The following is a 20,932-nucleotide window of genomic DNA, read 5'->3' as shown; positions in this document are numbered from 1 at the left end:
CATAAAGAGAATTATTTCTCTTTCATCCTCATAGCCCTCTTCTAAGGCACTTTCTTCATCTGTGGCACCATCTTCAAAATTATACAGGCTATCCTACTCTCGATAGCCTCTTCTTTCTTGTCAGTAATATTTCTTCCTTTCATCCTTACTGATAGATATGATGATGTTGTTTTGGTCATCTCAACCATTCTCACCATAGGGAAATTTTGAAGCAAAGTGTCCTGTTTTACCACAATTGAAATATTTGAAAGGTAATTTTCCTATGTACTTACCGGATCCCCTCTTAAGCTTCCTTACAAAATTTGCAACCTCTGTATCTGATTCTTCACTATTTTCTTCATGAGCAATTTATTCCTTACCCTTTTTGATGGAGTTGAAAGGAGACTCTTTCTTTGAAGTTCCTTCACTGGTTGTTCTCATTTCATAAGTGGTTAGGGACCCAAATAACTCATCCACTAAATTTTTTTCAGATCTTTGGCTTCTTCTATTGTAGAAAACTTTTGTGGCATACTTAGATGTGAGTGATCTAAGTACCTTTTTGACAATTACTTCACCAGATATATCTTTTCCAAGTCCTCTAATACTGTTCACTATTTCATCAAGTCTTTGAAGATAATCAAAAATCTTTTCTTCATCTTTCATCTTCAGGCCTTCAAACTGACCTCAGAATGTTTGTAGTTTATCTTCCTTGACCTTGAAATCTCCTTCAAACAATCTCCTCAACTAATCCCAAGTTTATTTAGTGGATGAGTAGTGCATAACTTTAACAAACTTATTATCAGACAATCCACTAAGAATAGCATGCTTGGCCTTGTCATTGTTTTCATCTTCCTTCTTAGCATCTGGATCTGTAGGAGGAGCATTAGGGACAATATACCCATTCTTCATAGACATCCAAACATCAAAACCTAGGGAGGACAGATAGGTTTCCATTCTTCTGCTCTAGAAGGCATAGTTGGTTCCATCAAATATAGGGGATTTGGAGGAGGAGGATTCATTCCTTTCCATTGTGTTCTTAAACTACAATCTACCCAACCTAGAGAAAACTTTGACCAATGGGGAACCTAAGGCTCTGATACCAATTGTATAACATGAGATATCTCTGAGAGGGGGGTGAATCAATGATTATAAACAGTTTCAATCTTTGTGTGTGCTACCAATAAAGTAACAACAACATTAATAATCAATAACACACAAAAGCATATCACATAACACAAGATATATGAAGAAAACCCAATGTGGGAAAAACCTTAGTGAGAAATGTTGTTGGATATCTACTGCACCAATATAGCCTCACAATGAAAATGACTAACTACAATGATTTAGGGCACCAACCCCTAGCAATTTATGGGCACCTACCTAGGGAAGCACCAACCCCCAACTATTCTGAGTACCAACTCAAGGAGCACCAAACCCTACACCAAGCACAAACTCAGTGAGCTACAATGAGATAAAAACAATACAATAATCAACACCTTTTTATAAATAAATTTTGTAACATTTCCAACAAATTCTCTTTGTCGGTTTAATAGATTGTTAAGTTCTATAACAGTTTATCGATAACCTCAACACTTGTCGGTTACACCTATCTTATAGGTTGTTCTCCAAAACTCAGTCACTTTATTATTTCTCTATCACACTCAGACTGATCAGCTCTCTCCTCATAATGACTCACTTCCTTATTAATTTTTCATGCAACATCATCAACTTTGATCTTCGATCTGCACATTTATATCCATGCTTTCCTGCCAAAATTGAATTTCAAACTTTTCGTGCCTAGGTTTTTCTTCATCAACCATCATCTATATCAAATCAAATCATATATTTTATCTTCAATTGATAGCCTACAAAAAATTAACCATCACTGCCATTTTGATCCTTCCAATGCACACTTACTATGTTTGGCAAACTGGATCCTATTTATTGGCCTTGATTTTTGTCAACCCAACTGTTTCCTTTCAATCTATTTCTAGCCGCAATCTTCTACACTTAGTCCGTGATTTTTGCAGTCGACATTTAATATCAACCTACTCTGCAACTATCTTGAAAATTCACAATTCTTGTGTCACTGTATGTTTGCCACCTAGAGTTCACGTGTTATCTGTGTTGGCATCCAACTCATTTGATTGTGTTGGCTCAAACTTGGTCACCGATAAAACACACTACCGATATATGCTAACCAGTTAAATTTGATTTCATGCAATACTCTGTCCTGTCGGTTAGGTCATGAAAACCCTCACTGCTCCTAGTTCTCTGTTCATCTACTTAATTTTTTTTCTTCAATTCTTATTTGTCCTTCCTTAAATATGTCTCTTTCTTTCTCACGCTTTCTTACTAGTGGACCTGTTTACCAGTTGATAATGCACCTACCTGCATACCAATAATCATCATGCCAACAATCTCCCACTAATATATAATGATCTCCATCTTTCATACCAATAGACATTCATATTGGTAACATGCTATACCAGTTGACATCAATGACAACACAATACCAACACAACTCTTGAATGCTCTCTCACGTCACCTACAACCTCCTACTACCTATAACCATAATACATATAGGTAGATATGATACACATTATTTCTATGTTAGGTCATATTGTTTCAAGTATTTATTATCTCCTTTAAAAAACATTAGTACTCTTTTCTCTAAACCATCATTTCTTAATCATGTTAGGTTGAATAAACTAATCTACTACCCATAGTTTTAGTAAAAATCATATATTTGTGGTGTAGTCACCAGTTAATAGGGACCTCAAATAGATCAATCCAAATTGAGCAGAAAGAGAAAACACAATGGAAAAAAGAGGATAAGATGGAGGAAACGCACAATTGAATGAATTAGATCATGAATATTGATTACAAGTAACCGATAACATTTGGGTTGCACGATTCGACTCACTGGCCTGCTACATACATGCTCAATTACAAAATCGGTCAACTCTGGATCTCTAATTCTTAAGATATGTCTTCTAGGTTTCATCTGATTAAATTATGATGCTAGATTACATTGATATTGTATGGTCTAGAGGGATCCAACTTGCCCAACAAGAATCAAATGTTGAAGAACAAGATCAAATGTGTAAAACACCAGGTCAGTCTCTGCCAAAGAGATTCCTCTGAAAAATCAAAAGGAAGAAGTGCGGATCAAAGGGAAGGTCAACCACATGCCAAGGAGAATTGTAATTAGTGAACTAGGGCTCCACAAGCTATAGAAAGGATCCACAAGAGTTATTGATAGAAAATAGGTCCAAGTAGTTTTGATGCCAGAAAACTATCTTGGGTTCCAAAATTGATAACTTGCCAATAAATTATCCAAATGCTCTACAGTTTAGGAATAAGGAAGATGATCATGTCCTCAAAAAAAATCCAGCTCCACAAGATCCGGTGAGACAATGCAAGTAAATACATAAATAAATGTTGAAACTGCAAAAGAAAAATCAAATAGAAAATAAATGTTTTTGGTTGATGCAAGATTGCCAAGAACCAAGGATGCTCCTACATCAATTTTCCAACTAAAATTCTAAGGAATAAAATACTTATTGTCAATAAAGAGCCCCTCCACTCACTTCTATTAGAATGAAGGAACACTAAGAGGGGGGGTGAATCAATGTTCTGCACCTTTTGATCTTATTAATTTTTCCTTCAATCCACTTAATACAAATGAAGAAAATTAAAGTGTAAAAACATAAAGAAAAGATCAACAACACCATACCACCAATATTTTTATGTGGAAAACCTAGTCAAGGGAAAAACCAAAATGGGATCTTACTCACAGTAAAATGATACTTTATTAAAAGTATGTGCAAATGTTAAATAGGAATGCACATGGATTCAAGCACAATACCTAGAGCTTACTGCTCAAATTACAAATAGGGCTACAACCCTAGAAGGTACACTGCCTTACAAAAGAGTTAAAAAGGTAACATACATGAAAATGAGCAATGAAATAGCATCTAAAATTTCCCAAAATAGTTATAGTTAAGCACAAAATACTATATCTTACTCAACTCTGTAGAACTACTCTTTTCTTATATTTTGTATCATACTAGAACTCAAATCTTCCCCATGCGCACATGAAACTATGCACAATCACTCATACATGATTCATGCATAACCATCAATATCCCAAATAAAATAAAAAACTCATCTTATTTATCCGTATCACCAATTTAGGTCACCACCAAGTCAGCTTTAAGAACACATCACAAAAGATGAAAAATGTACACAAGTCGGCTCAATCCGATCCAAAATAAAAATGCAGACCAAAACAAAATTTTCACGCACTTTCCACATGTTGGCTCATCGACCTCAAACACATAAACACTCACCAGAATTGATCTGCAAGATCCGCATAATGTATTTCCACATGTTACCACTGATAACCATTATCTTTACTGAAAAACCAATCTACGGAACCTTACCAACCAACACAAAACTTAACACCAGAGGCCACAAACCTAGAATAAGGTAAATTTCATGTCCACAATACATCTCCTAGATCCTCAAAGAAAAATACTCAACCAAAATAATCTGCCAACCAAAACACTATACACCATGTCGGATACACTGCTCTACTCACTGAACCTCACCAATACTTGATCAATCTTTAATCAATCTTCTAGAATGATGAAAATATGAACTGTGGATGCCAAAATTGATATGAGTTTCTGTCAATGACAATGTCTCAACATGCATGTAGTCTCTTGCCAACAATCTCCCCCTTTGGCATTGATGGAAACACTTAGTGAAAAATGACTAAGTGTCAGACCAAAACCAAAATGCAATATACGACAATTGAAAATATAATCACTGGATCCCAAAGAATCAAAGATCTCCCCCTAAGATCAATATTTTTCACTCATCTATTATCCCCCTTTGACATCAATGGAAAAGGTAGAGTCCTAAAAGTGAAGAAATGAATTGAAAATGCTATATACATGTACGCACATATAGAATCACAAAAACTTAAAAAATATTTGCATAGAGATTCTTCAAAGAGTAAGTGACTATCCCAACCCTTTTGTAGATTCTCAAAAACTATTATAGACCTACTAAGAAGATAAGATTATGCTTATTTTGTCTTAATATCATATTTATCATTTCCCTTGAGAGCATTCTAAGCATCTTGAAGAGCATTTAGCATTATATCCAACTTAGGGACAATATGACTCATAAGTTCTCCAACTCTGTTGATTAACCTTTCCTGATCATAGCTCAAACTCCGAATCTTCTCAAGAAATGAAATTACTTGATTTTCATGATGTCTCAATGAATTTGACAGAGGATCAACTAAATGAGATAATCTTTCAAACTGATCCTTGTACTCCTAAGACTTCTTCTCAATATCTCCAGTGAACTTGTTCAGGGATAGGTATGATTTATACAAGTTTCCACCTATGTTCATTGCATTTTGCATGCTTTTCACATAATTACTTAATGTGGCTCTATCTTTTGTGATAATTTTCTTCAAGGTGTAGATTCTTTTAGCATCAAATTCATTTCTGACCTTTTCCTCTGCAAACTTTTCAAAAGATTTAAAGTGGGAAACAACAAAACCAATTAAGCTTTTCAATTACCTAAATGGAGTATCAAATGTATCTTTTTGGAATGAGGGCATTAACTTCTCCAAAGTAATAATTGACATGTTCATCAACAAGTTGTCTTCAGTTAGATTTTAAAAGATCTTCATTGGCTTTGGCTTGAGCAAAATATGCCAACTGAAGCTTTTGTATGGGATACATGAAAGCAAAGTTGATTAGTCCTTGTACAAATTATGGGTCATCAATGAGCTTCTTGCCTTTCACAGTCTCTGTAGTGTCTCTTGTTTTGGTTCTGGTTTCAACCTTGACTTCTATCTTCTCCACATTTTCTTCTTTAGGTGTTAGAGGGATCTTCTCATTCTTGAAGTAGAAGAATATGCATAGATGTAGAGTACCATACTTGAAGAGGTGTTTCTTGTTCTCTTTGATTTTCTTCAAGTTCTTAATATTCTCACTTTGGAGCAACTCACAAAGACCACATTTCTTATTCTCCCTTAACATCTCATGTGAAACATAAATTGTCATACCAGAGACAAAGTTCACTCAACTAGAGTAGTAGATCTTATACCCTATCACCATGGATGCAAACCGAATATCATATTCCAAAATATCATCAATAGCATCTCCATTTTATCAAATTTTGACATGGTTGCGTTGTTTACAATGTCATTCTTTACCATTTTCAAAGATGGCAATAGATCGGATGCATACAACCTTGTTATTGTCTGAATAACACCTTTAGTGATCTTATATGGCTTATCCAACCACATGAATTCATTGTGAACATGACTCAAGATGTACCAGATCCACTCTTGTTCGTACACCATCAAAAACTTCACAAATTCAGCAAAACCATTTCTTTCCAATCCATGAAATTCAAGTTTCAACATGAAGCTTTGATTAAATAACCAATTATTAAAAAGATTCAACATTTGGGAGCTTCCTAATTCTTCAATTGGACGATGTGTGTAAACCCTTATGTCTTTGTTATGCGGGACTTCGTAGAACATGAACAAAAATGCACTTTTAGGGTCATCCTCCATTGAAATGAATGGATGATTTTTAAAGTTGGGATGAGCACACTCAATGATATTTACAACCAGAGGGTGGTAGTGCTAAATGTAGCCATTCTTACAATTTCAAATTTCAAACTTCAACTGAAAGATGGTTTTCATTGATAAATACCTTTAAACTGGATTAGGTCTTCTTGCTAAATTGCTTCAAAAATTGGTAGCACTTAATTTCGCTTGAATTCCTTCTTTGCAAAACTCACTAAACTTCTTCTCTTAAATCATAAAGTGAGAAATGAAGAGGAAAAGTTACCCTTATTCACTACAGATCTAACTTTTCACTATAATAAATGTGCTCTACCCTAATTATTCCAGATGCTCTACATTTTCTAGAGATTCTTCTTGGAATCTTCAAATCTTCTCATTTCTTTAAGAGATCCACCACAAATATCTACAATCATCATAAAAACTTATGCAAGCCACTGGAAATAGGCACAGATCTCAAAAAGTGGGTTTGAAAGATTTGCATTATAACTCCTCCAAGGTTGGATGCCTAGGTTCAGTTACCGGTTGTAGTTACAGCACTATAATCAAGTGTGGGCCCACTTTCTTCCTTTGAATCAATCTTCTTAACCCATGCCTTCTTCATCTGATCTTTGATTTCTTCAACTTTTGTTTTACCCTCCTCATCATGCTTCATATTCTTGTTCTTGTCTTCCGAACCTGTCCTATTCACATTTCAGCTTTTGCAATACTTAACAATGTGACCAAATTTGTTGCATGCATACCAAACAACATTTCCTTGCATAGGCCTAAAAATCATCTAATTTCTTCTTGTTCTACATTGATTAACAACATGTCCAAACATACCACATGCACAACATCTGACATTTCTCCTATTCTGAAAGTTATTCATCACAATTTTGCATACATTTTCTTTATGACCATTTTTGTTGCATTTGAAACATTGATCGGTAAAAGATGGACCATTATTGATCATCCTATTTCTACATTGACTAGTCATATGACCAGATTTATTGCAAACAAAACAATTACCATTTAATTTATGAGCATTAGGTTGTATTACCATAGGCCTTCTTGATTTTTTCTTATGATGTGAGTCTTAGGATTTCTTTGACTAGACCTAAAGCTTTCTCCTTTCTCATATACAAGAGCTTGAGTGTTATTAGGATTCTATTGACTGGCAAGCATTTCATCAACCTTAGTTGAACTAATCCAGAACTTATCCTTTTATTCATTTGCAACATTAAGATCATATCTAATAAGAATGATTTTCCTTTCAAGATCTTCCTCATGTTGTCTAGCATCTTGTAGGTCAATCTTCAGTTATTCATTATCACTCTCAAGTCTGTAACATACTTCAAGATTTTTATTTCAAGGACTAAGAAAGCTTTTCTTTATTTTTCTTCCTCTTTTAAATCTCTTTTGTCAATATCATCACAATAGCTTCCATTTCATTCTTCTAGATTGTATTAGCTCTAGCAAGTCTATCATATTCTTTTGTCTTCTCCTTCTAGGCTTCTTTATCAATGCTCTGACTTTCTTTCTTCTTCAAATGATCATCAAGTTCCTTTCTCATTTCCCTTGACTTGTTCAACTAATCTTTCAATGTTCCAATGTATTCTTCTTCATCTTTGAGATTGGATTTTATTGATCAATTCGCATCTCATCTTGTGCATGATCAAGATCCTCAAGAGTAATAACTAGCTACTTTCTAAGACTACTGAAATACATTGATTCGGATTCCCAGATCTTCCTCAAGATGTTGTTGGCAGTACATATAAAAATTTCATTCTATATGTCACCTTATTGAGTCATGTCCCCATCTAGTCCTTTGGTCGTGTTGTGTGCTTTGAATTCCCCATGTAATCTAGTCTTCGCTTTTTTCTTTAAGTTTCACTGTGTTGAACTTGAACCTTTTAGGTTCAAGGTTTAAAGTACAATGGGCATCGTAATAAAATTTTGTCCTCCCACAGGGCCTTAAGTCTTCTTTAGTTTTTGTCGGTGTTTAGCATTGGTTGAACCTTGAACTTGAACCTTTTAGGTTCAAGATTCAAAATTCAATATTTGTCATGTTTATGTTTTTTTGTGTTGCGGTTGTTCCTCAAGGTTCAAAGTTTGATGTTTTGATTTCTTGGAAATCATGTGACTTTTTATAAGGTGGCAGCACGAATTTTAAGATATGATTGACGATGGTAGAGAAAGGGAATATTCTTTCTTTAATGATTTGAAAGTTGTTTATTTATAGCAAGTACGGCATGGAAATCCATATTTTCAGATATAAAGTGACTTGTTATTAAATGCATGCTCGATCACGATCATTTCAGAGTGATGTCGCACAAGTGAAGAGTAATCATGATAATTTGTGGTAATCATGGGTAAGATTTTCTCGGATTTTTAAATTGAGAAGTTGTCTTGTCGAGATTGTCATTTGTGAATAAGTTTTAAGAAGAGTATTTGGAGCGAGAAGAAAATAGACTGCGACAGGGGTTTTGCAGATGACAGAGGAAGGTATGTTTAATGACTTTCCTAATTGCTACAGTTTTTATAAAAAGATCTAGGTATTTTTTTTAGTTATTTGTTTCTATTTTACCTTTTCTTCTTTGTCTGGGTTGATTGGGGAAAGATCACGAGTTAAGCATGAGGCCTACTCTACCTAAATTAATGAACTCTTCTTCACTTGTAAGTTCCTTACCAGAGCTGGGTAATATAGCCTTAGTTCAATTAGATTTAGATGTTTTCTTAGAAAGAGTAAGGAACCCATGCACTGATTCTATAATGAAAGACATTGCACAAAGTGGTTTATTAGAAGCATCCGCATTTCCCATAGCTGCCCCTTGTCCTAAGTTGGTTTTAGAGTGTATGGATCATTATGATAAAGCTAATAGATGCATTAGGAAAAATAATGGTGAGGTTTTGTTGTCCATTGATAGACAGATAGTAATAGTTTCCATGGGTATCCCACATTGGGAACCCTCTAAGGATTGGACTATTGGAAAGTTTTATAGAGTTTATTCTGAGAAAAATCAGTATTACAAAACCTTTATTGCGCAAAATTGGCTTTTGAGGTTTCAAAAGGGCAGTTCAAGGTTACCAAGACCATTAACCTGAGAGCATTTGATTCTTGGAATCAGGGATTCGGTAATAATGTTGAGCAGGATTAGGGGAAATTCACACTCCTTCTATTGGGAAGACTAGATGCATTTCTTCATCCAGGTCACTCTCGACAAAAACTGACTCATTGACTGGGGAACTGTTATTGCAGAAAGTTTGCATGATGGTTTGAGTAATTACCTTGGGATGTCAAATTTCTATATGTATTCATATCTATTAGATATGCTAGCTTGTGTCAGGGAGTGGCTTGGACTATTCCATGCAAAATGGGTTCAAGGTATTAAAATTTATGAGCATCACTCCCATTTGATCCAAAAAGGACATGTTGATAATTACCTTCGCTGGAATGACATTTTTGCAGGGAGGTAGACTTTTGAGTTACAAGATAACTTGCATAGAAGAATGTTTGCAGAAATGGTTGAACTAATTAACATATATTGTAGTTTCTTTACATAATTTAATCACTTCACTTACATAAGGGTTGGAGGTTTTAAAGGTGAACCCTTTAGGCTACCTAGATATGTTTCAGACTCCTGTGTTTTGATTGAAGTTCTGAGGTAGTTAGCCTATGTTGCAAAGGATTATGGTGAAGATTATGGCACAAGTGGAATTTTTCCTATCGATTTAGGCCATTACAATTGTAGGTTTGTTTCTGATGCATTAAATCTTGAGTTAGAATTTAAGAGATTTCATTTGAAAATCGTTGTGAAAAGAGATAATTTTGACAGTAAAGGTTTTATTGCCCAGTATGTAAAAAAGATAATGCCTGATCAACATGTGCCCCAGTTGGAGGATTATTGGGAAGACTGCCCAGATGAGTTTGAAGTAAGAAAGAGGAGTTGGTCCAAGCTAGCTCTGAAACAGATTCATGACATGAGATTGCAAATGGATACCTCTGGTGTCACTATTGATAATGAAGATGTACTGGATCCAGAATTCATGAGATGGGTACACAATGAATCCCTTCCAGATTTGACTGGAGTAGAAGATGGAAGATAACATATAGGAACACACTTTCAATATAATTCGTAGAATAGAGAATTGGCTTAGGAGTTGTAGATTTTATCTGGTGAAAGAAACCAGTTCAAGAAACAAAAATGGAAAAAGGAAGATTGCAAGCAAAACCATTGTTTTAACTAACATCCCTATTTTTGTTGCAAGAAAGAAGCAGGCTAAGATTAAAGAAGAAAAACTTGACTTTGAAGCTGCACATTCCATTGGTGGCTGAGTGGCGAGGTCAAGGTACAAGAAGAATTTTCAGCCACCTACCACTCATCTCATTCTTGATTTGGTCACCGAGGAAGTACAAGGCAATATGGAAACCCTTGTTTCTAATGCTAACAAGGTCTTAACCGATTCAGATACTACTATCCAGGATTCATGGGTTCTTGTTATTCAGTCTAGCGTAGACAATGCTACACTACCACCTTCAGAAGGACCTTCCCCCATGCAATCTAAGGAACTGACTGTGGCTCCTAAATGGTTAAGTGATTCAATTACCAGGAAAAGAAATGTGGTGCCTATTTTGGTGTTGATGGAAGATGCTGTGATAAAATGCCTAGGAAGATCCACAAAGCCTAAGCGGCTAAAAATGGAGACCATGATTGGTTTTGATGAAGGCAAAAAACATTGGACTGTAGACATTTCCAAACCTATATCTGATAAGGATGTTGCCACCGCTTCAAAGGATAATTATACTATTGAGTGAGTTGATTTGTGGGTAGGAACCAAAGCAGTTGATGTGAAACATTTGGAGAATTCAACCAAAAGGATTATCTCCCGCACTTGGAAGGATGAAAAGGATAAGGTAGAGTTGAAGCAGAATTTAATGCAAATGGCTCAATACATTCATGCTCTACAGAATAGTCCACTGCCATTATCCCAAATCTTTGTTCCCTTTAGTTCAAAATCCCCTCGTAATCAGAAGTTCTTTGATGAGGTTTAACAAAACAAGATGATTGCAGAGATATTCTTTGAGTGGCTCACATCGATTATACATCAAGGAACCAATTACATATCCAATTTAGTTCAAATTTTCAAAGATACTAATGAAGTTACCAAGGAACTAGATGCAGACTTAATCTCATGGCATAAAGAAAAGACTAAATGGGCAGTGATTTCAAAGCAAATGCGTGACATTCAGTGCTATGGCTTGATGAATTTTCTTGCAGAAAGAAAAGTGCCAGGGTTAAATGAAGATATAATGTTTATATGTAAAGAAATCATAGAGTGGCATAACCAAATCATCGAACAAGGTCATAGTGAATCCGCCAATCTACAAGGCGAACCAACAACCTCAAGAAGGACCATACAAAAGGATTTGCACTCTATAGATGTCCAGTTTCTTAAGGAGGATAGCTAGACTTTGGAAGATACAAAAGAAATGATCAATCAATTTAGCAACCACATTAAACAAATTAAAGTGGAGAAATCCTTGGCTGTGGAAGATTTTATGAAGATTTCCAAAGTGGAGTCAATGCTCACAATTTGCCTAGATCATTTAGATTCGCACAGAGACAAAGTACAGATGGTGAAGAGGAAGAAAGAACTCTGGAAGCAAAGGGTAATACACATCATCCTGCTGCATGTAACAATAATTCAGGAGTTCTCGAAGGTTCATTAAGAGTGGAGTGCGGAAAAATTGGTTATGGTGTCTATCCAAAATAATAACCCAGGCAATTCGACTAAGACAGACTCAACAACATGACTAGCACTACTGGCAGTTGTTTGCCAGCGAGTCTAGTTGTTTCTTAGTTTCAGTTATACAGTTAGGGTAGTTTCTCATCAACTCTTTCGAGTTAATTTTACCTTTGGTTAAAACTATTGGTCTGGCAACCTATATATAAGTTTTTTAATGACTTTGATTGGGTTCACTAAGTTGTTGAAATACCATCTCTTTAATTTTTGTGAAAGACTTTGTGTTTGTGGAAGGTTGATGATCATCTATGAATGAAAATAAAAATGACAGTTACCTTTGACTTCGAATCTATGTGTTTGATGTTTGAAATTTGATTTCTGTGAGAATCTATTTCAAGAAAGGGTTTGTTATAGCTTTCTATGTGCGCAAAAAATTATCTGTGAAATTCATCTTTTAAGCTTTTCATTTTTTTTAGTGTACATGTGAAGTCTATCGGCTTTATACAAAGAGCTATATATGAATCAGTGCTTGCATTCATTTGGTGTTGACTCATGAATGCAATTACCTTTCTATTCTTTCTGGTGAAAAGTATAATATTGGTTGTGTGTAATTTGCCTTTCTGTTCTTTCTGGTGAAAAGTATAATATTGGTTGTGTGTAATTTGGAGTGGATTGAATATCTGTTAGAGGGAGTTATACCTTAATTCAAAGGTTAATCAATATAATGATTTTCCAACTGATTGGTGAAATTTGTCTTTCATTTCTTGGGATAAAGAGTATAAAAATTAAATAAATTATGAGAGACAAATCTGTTTACCAACAGATTTTTGGCGACTTTGCTGGGGAGGACGAGAACAATTGGTTTTTAAAAAAACAAAATTGTTGTTATGGTGATGCTTTGTTCTTTATAAATGGTGTTGCCTCACGAAGGATTTTTACCTATTTTACAACCAAATTTAAATTTGGTGCAAGAAGAGAAAAGTAATATTATCTCTGAGTTAGATACTCTAGCCTGGAGACATAGAAGAAGTCGAGTTGAATATGATAGAATAAGTGCTTTCCTCGATGAAATAGAAAGACAAGCAGATCATCCTGTGTTAGTTATTGAGAGGGTGATTGTTCCTAGGGTTTTCTTTATTCAAGTCCCTAATAATCAATTACAGAATCCCAGACGCTTGTTACCCTAATCATTCCACACTGTACTCTAAGCCGTATACTAGATCCCAAAGAAGGGAGGGGGTTTTTTATCCTATCTTTGAAGAGTTGCAGAACTTAAATTTTCAACCTACCTTCTCACCTCAATGAAGGGAAAGAAGTAGACCTCCTTCCCCATTGTCATCATCACCTATGTCCTCAGTTTGTCAAGCTTTGACCTTGCATGGTGTTGCCTTGCCAAATATATTCAACCCAACCCCTCTTAATATCATACTCCCAATGGAAACGAATAACCCTTGGGAGGCAGTTGTAGGCCGGTTGAACTTAGGTTTGAATCTTAACTCCTTGCCAAAAGGTGCTAGGGATCATTTGCTAAAATTTAGTGGAGATGGAACAGTCACCATTGATGAGACACTGAATGCCTTCAATGTAGCCTATGGGGTAATAACGGTTCAGCATGAGGACGTTGCTGCTAGGTTGTTTGTCTAGACACTAATAGGGGTAGCAACTGATTGGTTTTATCACTTGTCAAATAGTATGATAACAACCTGGTAAGATCTGAAGACGAGATTTGAAGCAAGATTTAAAGTAGTTGAGGATGAACATTCCCTCTTAGCCCAAGTATCCCAGTTAAAAAAAGAAATTCCTGAATCTATGAGGGACTTTGTGGTGAAATTTGATAAGATATTGCACAAGATTCTAGTTAATCAAAAGCCCTTAGATGACAATCTTAAGTGTTTTTCATTAAATCTATGCCTTTTGAAATAGGTTTCCTGATTCGTAGGCAAAGGGTTGCAGATTTAAACATTGTTAAAACTCTTGCAGTTGAATTAGAAGATGATTGAATCACAGTGGGTAAATGGAAAAGAGAAGTACAAACACCTAGTGCTCAGTCTTCAACTTCTTCAAATCCTATCATCCAACAGTTAATGAATGATGTGATTTCCCTAAAGACAGGCTCCTAAAGAAAGTACTTCATATTCTCAACCATACCAAGACATTCCTTGAAAATATCCTAACCAACATGGAGGAAATGGAGGAAGACAATTACAATTACCTCTTGCCCAACAAAGACTTGCTATTGAAGTGCCACCTCTCAAGACAAACACATGTGTGTTTCATTTAACTGATGAACATGATGATTCTTCATGTCCAAAGATGGTTCATTTTTCTCAAATGATCAATAAAGGAGAAACAATATTAGAAGCTGATGAAGGAGGTTCCCAAAGTATGCCTGATGACTCTGAAATTCATTATATGGAATATGTCTCTGACTCATAAAGGGGAGGAAAACTGTTGGTCTCTTTGGAAGACTCCTCATACGCAATTCGTACTAGAACTCAACAAAATTTGAAGTCTCAAGATGTTGTAACACCCATCCATAGCACTGTAAAAGGGAGGGAAATTATGACTCTTCATGGAGGTGTTTAAAAATTTGTTCAAGAAGTTGCTTCTTCAAGTTCTGATTCATTTAATAATTCTTTTGATATCATTGAATTTTGCAAGTCATCTTGTGTTCAGATCACTCTGGCTGAGTATCTAAAATTGAACCCTAAGGAGTTAGATAGACTAGTTGAATTCGTTAAGGGAAATGATGCTCATGCTTTAGCAAGTGAACCCCAAATGTCAGTGATTGGTAATTCTTCAGCACACAAAAATGTCAATCCTACTTTAGTAATTCCTGAAGTCTCATAAATTGTTCCTCAACAAGCTGAATTTATTGAACCTAACTTTGAAAATAAACCAAAACCTTTCTATGTGTCCTTATATATTAATGGGCATAAATTGAGTAATTATATAATAGATTCAAAAGCATCAGACAATATCATGCCCTCAGGAGTAGCAAAAGCTTTAAGTTTAACCTTAACAAAGACCTTTGGCAAATGTTATTCCATCGATTCCAAGCAGGTTCCTTTGTTAGGGCAAATTAAGGATGCACAGGTCGCTTTAGTAGCACATCCTGACAAGAGAATCAAGTTGACGATTCTAGTGGTTGACATCCCTGCTAGTTATGGTATGTTGTTGAGTCACACCTTATGTAAAGATATAGGAGGGGAAATTAGAATGGATTGGTCTCAGGCAATGATCACAGTTGGAAAACAAAGAGTTATTATGCATCTTGAAACAAAAGTTAAATACACAGTCTTTTCCTTAGATGATCCGAAAGCTCAGATTTTATATCAGGATTGTGGTTTTGGAAATTATGTGATATCAACTAATCCTCAAGGTATGGATAAGGCCATAGATTTAGGCATGTGTAATGAACTCTGGTCTATGGAATTTGATGGGAGTTATTCATCTTCTGGTTCAGGGGTTGGAGTTGTATTAATACCTCCCCAAGGTAAAGTTATTCATTATGCTTTCAAATTGGAATTCCAAAACATGAATAATACGACCGAATATGAAGCTTTGTTATTAGGTCTTGCTAAAGCGAGGAGATTGCAGATCAAAATGTTGAGAGTTAGAGGTGGTATTGAACTTATTGTAAAACAAGTGAGAGGTTTGTTCATTGTTAAAAATGAGAGACTGAGACATTACATAAATTATGTTTGGGATGAGATAGAAGCATTCGATGCTTTCTCAATTGAAGCAGTACCAAGGGAGTTTAACTCAAAGGTTGATTCTTTGGCGGTATCTGCAGCTTTATTAGTGCCTCATCTCGATTTCACAACTGATACCTACAGTGTAGAATTAGTTTAACATGCCAGACAATTCTGAATCCTAGCAAGTATTTAAAAATGATAAACAGATTCAGAACTTTTTATAGTGTGCTGAGATTTTCACATCTTTGTTTTACAAAGGATCAAAGGCGAGTTGTAAAGAGTTTTCTCCCGATACACCGAAGGAATTTCATGATGGAGTGTTATAGTTGAAAGGAAATAAAATCCCAAAGGGTTTAGTTTCTCTTGGACGTCTTTTTCATATAAAGGATGGATATGTTAAGCAAGGGGAGAAAGAGACTCCTGTAATTCAAAACTCTGGTGAGTATGAGCAAATCAACATTGGTACTAAGGAGGATCCTAAATTTGTTATTTTGGGAAAATGTTGTATCAAAGAGGAGAAAAGGAGGTTTATCAGCATGTTGGTTGAGTTCAAAGATGTTTTTACATGGAGCTGTGATGATTTAAAGAATTTTAGGGATGGTAATTTCCAACATCACATTCCTTTGAAACTAGTTGTCAATCCATTCCAACAAAAGTTAAGGAATTTTAATCCAAAAGTAGTAGAAGCGATCTTTCATGAAGTCAACAAGATGTTGAAAGCCCGAATTATTTATCCTTTACATCATTCCACTTGGATTGCTAATATCATTCCAGTTCGAAAGAAAAACGGTGAAATATGAATCTGTGTTGATTTCAGAAACTTAAACCAAGAAAGCTTGAAGGATAATTATCCTATGCCAGCAATGGACCATATTTTACAAATTGTTTCAGGATCAGAGATGATGTCCATGTTGGATTGTTTCTTTGGATATAACCAAATCAGTGTCTCGGAGCAAGATCAACACAAGACAACCTTTATAACTCCCTGGGGCACCTTTGCATATAATAGAATGCCTTTCGGGTTGATTAATGCAGGGGCAACATTTCTGAGGGCAATGGATCTTTCCTTTGGGCATTTAAGGGATAAGATCATTATGGTGTATTTAGATGATTTGACTATTTTCTCTAGGAAGAGGAAACATCATGTACAGGATTTGAGGAAAGTTTTGGTGAGATGTAGAGAGCATGGAGTATCATTAAATCCTAAAAAGTTTGTTTTTGGTGTCACAGAAGGAAAACTTCTTAGACATATTGTTTCACTAGAGGGAGTGAAGGTAGATCCACATAGAGTAAAAGCAATACAATAGCTCAACCTTCCTTCCAACAGAAATGGAGTGAGGTCCTTTTTTGGGCATGTGAACTTTCTAAGGTGTTTTATTCCTGATTTTGCTGAAACTACTAAATATATTGTAAATATGATTAGTGAGAAAGTAGTTTTTAAGTGGAATGAGGGAGGTAAAAAGTCTTTTGAAGAAATTAAAAGGGCAATTGCACTTGCACCTACTCTAGTTAATCCAGATTTTAGTAAAGACTTTATTATTTATTGTTATGCATCAGAGCATACTATGTCTGAAATTTTAGTGCAAAAAAGTGAAGATAATGAGGAAGTTCCAATTTCCTTCATGAGTGTACCTCTGAAGAAGCATGAGTTAAAATACTCGCAGATTGAAAAGAAAGCTTATGCAGTAGTGAATGCTATGAAACAATTCAGGTACTATATACTTCACTCACATGCAACCCTTTTTGTTCCCAACTCTGTAGTGAAAAGTGTTTTAACCCAGTAGGATGTTGGTATCAACAATAGAGCATCTTGGGTCTCTAAGATTCGGGAGTTCAATTTGGACATCAAACCCACTAAGCTAGTCAGAGGACAAGGCCTTTGTAAACTAATGGCGGAGAATAATTTTGAAGAGGAGGAGAATCTACCCTTAACTCTATTTGTTAGTCATCAAGATTCTTGGTTCACCGATGTTGCCTATTATCTCACTTATGGAGACTGTCCAGATCATCTTTCTCCTAGGGAGAAACCGAATTTTTAGTTGAAAGCTGAAAAGTATATTATTTTTAATAACATACTGTACAAGAAAGGCTTGGATGGCACTTTCCTCAGGTGTGCAGATAAGTCACATCAAGAGGCTTTACTGAAAACCTTTCATGATGAGGCGTGCGATGGTCATTTCTCTTCTATGCTTACTGCATATACAATCTTGAGAAACTATTAGTATTGGCCAGGAATGTTCAGAGATGCATATGCCTAGGTGGCAAAGTGTGAGAAGTGCAAATTGTTCATAGGTAAACCCCAATTGGCTGCCTTTCTCTTAAGACCTGTAGTAATTAAGGAACCCTTTAAACAATGGGGGTTGGATTTCATTGGTCCTCTAAACCCATCTTCTAGTGCAGGGCATACTCACATATTAATAGCAACGGATTATTTCACTAAGTGGGTGGAAGCTATCCTTGTGAAAAAGACTACTACAAAGATTGTGTGTGCATTCCTTAAAGACAATATTCTTATCAGCTTTGGGGTTCCTCAGAAAATAGTCACAGATAATGCATCAAACTTCTCTCCATCTGAGTTAATTTTATTTTTCTATGATCATGGAATTTATTTGGCACATGCTTCTAATTATTACCCATAGGGTAACAATCAAGCAGAATCAAGTAACAAGAACTTAATCAATATCATGAGGAAGTTGGTTAGTGAGAGTTTCAGGGACTAGCATAAGAAGTTACATGAAGCACTGTGGGCAGATCAAACTTCGCCTAAACGAGCCATAAGGATGTCTCCTTTTGAGCTGGTATATGGCATTGGTGCCCAACTCTCTCTTCCTTTAGAGTTAGTGGCTTCCAGATTGCAGACTATAGTAGAAGATGCATTCTTTCAGAGCTCTTTTGAAAGAGAATTATGTACTTAACCAAGATTGAGGAAGAGAGGGAAAAGCTGGTTGACAGGATTACAGAACATCAAATGAGAGTAAAAAAATGTTTTGATTAGAAGGCAAGACCTAGGAAGTTCATGAAAGGTGATCTGGTGTTATTATGGGATAAAAGGAGAGAGCTGAAAGCTGCTCACGACAAATTTGAGTCATTGTGGAAAGGGCCTTACGTAATTCATGAAGTAAGAGGTCCCAGTTCTTTTAAACTTGCTTATCAGGATGGCTTTGAATTACCCCTGTCCTACAATGGGCAGCACTTAAAATTATATCAATTGTAAGCAGGAGTCCCTATCAGTTTGTACATATAGTTTTGTTATGTTAGTATAGGTGTGTGAGTTTTGTTGTGAGTCGGGCTTTTATTTTAAGTCATTTTGTTGAACCAGGGATTCTGAGGTTCATTCCTTGGTACTTTACAGTTCCAGTCCCCATGCAGAGCCACTGTTGGTGGTACATATAAAAATTTCATTCTATATATCACCTTATTGAGTCATGTCCCCATCTGGTCCTTTCGTCGCGTTGTGTGCTTTGAATTCCCCATGTAATCCAGTCTTCCCTATTTTCTTTAAGTTTCACTGTGTTGAACTTAAACCTTGAACTTGAACCTTTTAGGTTCAAGGTTCAAAGTACAATGGGCGTCGTATTAAAAGTTCGTCCTCCCATGCAGCCTTAAGTCTTCTTTAGTTTTTGTCAGTGTTTTGCATTGGTTGAACCTTGAACTTGAACCTTTTAGGTTCAAGGTTCAAAGTTCAATATTTGTCATGTTTATGTTTTTTGTGTTGCAGTTGTTCCTCAAGGTTCAGAGTTTGATGTTTTGATTTCTTGGAAATCATGTGACTTTTTATGAGGTGGCAGTGCGGATTTTAAGATATGATTGATGACAGCAAAGAAAGGGAATATTCTTTCTTTAATGATTTGAAAGTTGTCATTTATAGCAAGTATGGCATGTAAATCTGTATTTTTCAAATATGAAGTGACTTGTTATTAAATGCATGCTCAATCACGATCATTTCAGAGTGATGTTGCACAAGTGAAAGAGTAATCATGACAATTTGTGGTAATCATGGGTAAGATTTTCTTGGCTTTTTAAATTGAGTAGTTGTCTTGTCGATATAGTCATTTGTGAATATGTTTTAAGAAGAGTTTTTGGAGCAGGAAGAAAATAGACTGTGACAGGGGACGACAGGGGAAGGTATGCTCAATGACTTTCCTAATTGTTACAATTTTTAGGAAAAGATCTAGGTATTTTGTTTAGATGTTTGTTTCTGTTTTACCTTTTCTTCTTTGTCTAGGTTGATTAGGGAAAGATCATGAGTTAAGCATGAGGCCTACTCGGCCTAAATTAATGAACTCTTCTTCCCTTGTAAGTTCCTTACCAAAGCTGGGTGATACAACCTTAGTTCAATTAGATTTAGATGTTTTCTTAGAAAGAGTAAGGAACCCAACCGCTGATTCTATGATGAAAGACATCGCACAAAGTAGTTTATTGCAAGCAGCCGCATTTCCCACAACTGCCCCTTGTCCTGAGTTGGTTTTAGAGTGTATGAATCATTATGATAAAGCTGGCAGATGCATTAGGAAAAATAATGGTGAGGTTTTGTTGTCCATTGATAGACAGACAGTAATGGCTGCCATGGGTATCCCACATCGGGAACCCTATAAGGATTGGACTATTGGAAAGTCTTATGGAGTTTATTATGAGAAAAAGTAGTATTACATAACCGTTATTGTGCGAAATTGGCTTTTGAGGTTTCAAAAGGGTGATTCAAGGTTACCAGACCGTTAACCTGAGAGCATTTGATTCCTGGAATCGGGGATTTGGTAATAATGTTGAGCACGGTTAGGGGAAATTCACACTCCTTCTATTGGGAAGACTGGATGTATTTCTTCATCCAGGTCACTCTCGAGAAAACTCGGTTGATTGACTGGGGAACCGTTATTGCATGAGGGTTTGAGTAATTACCTTGGGATGT

This window comes from Cryptomeria japonica, chromosome 2 (genome assembly GCF_030272615.1).
Source record: "Cryptomeria japonica chromosome 2, Sugi_1.0, whole genome shotgun sequence".
In the NCBI taxonomy this organism is placed as follows: domain Eukaryota; kingdom Viridiplantae; phylum Streptophyta; class Pinopsida; order Cupressales; family Cupressaceae; genus Cryptomeria; species Cryptomeria japonica.
Note: the sequence above shows the minus strand (reverse complement) of the source record.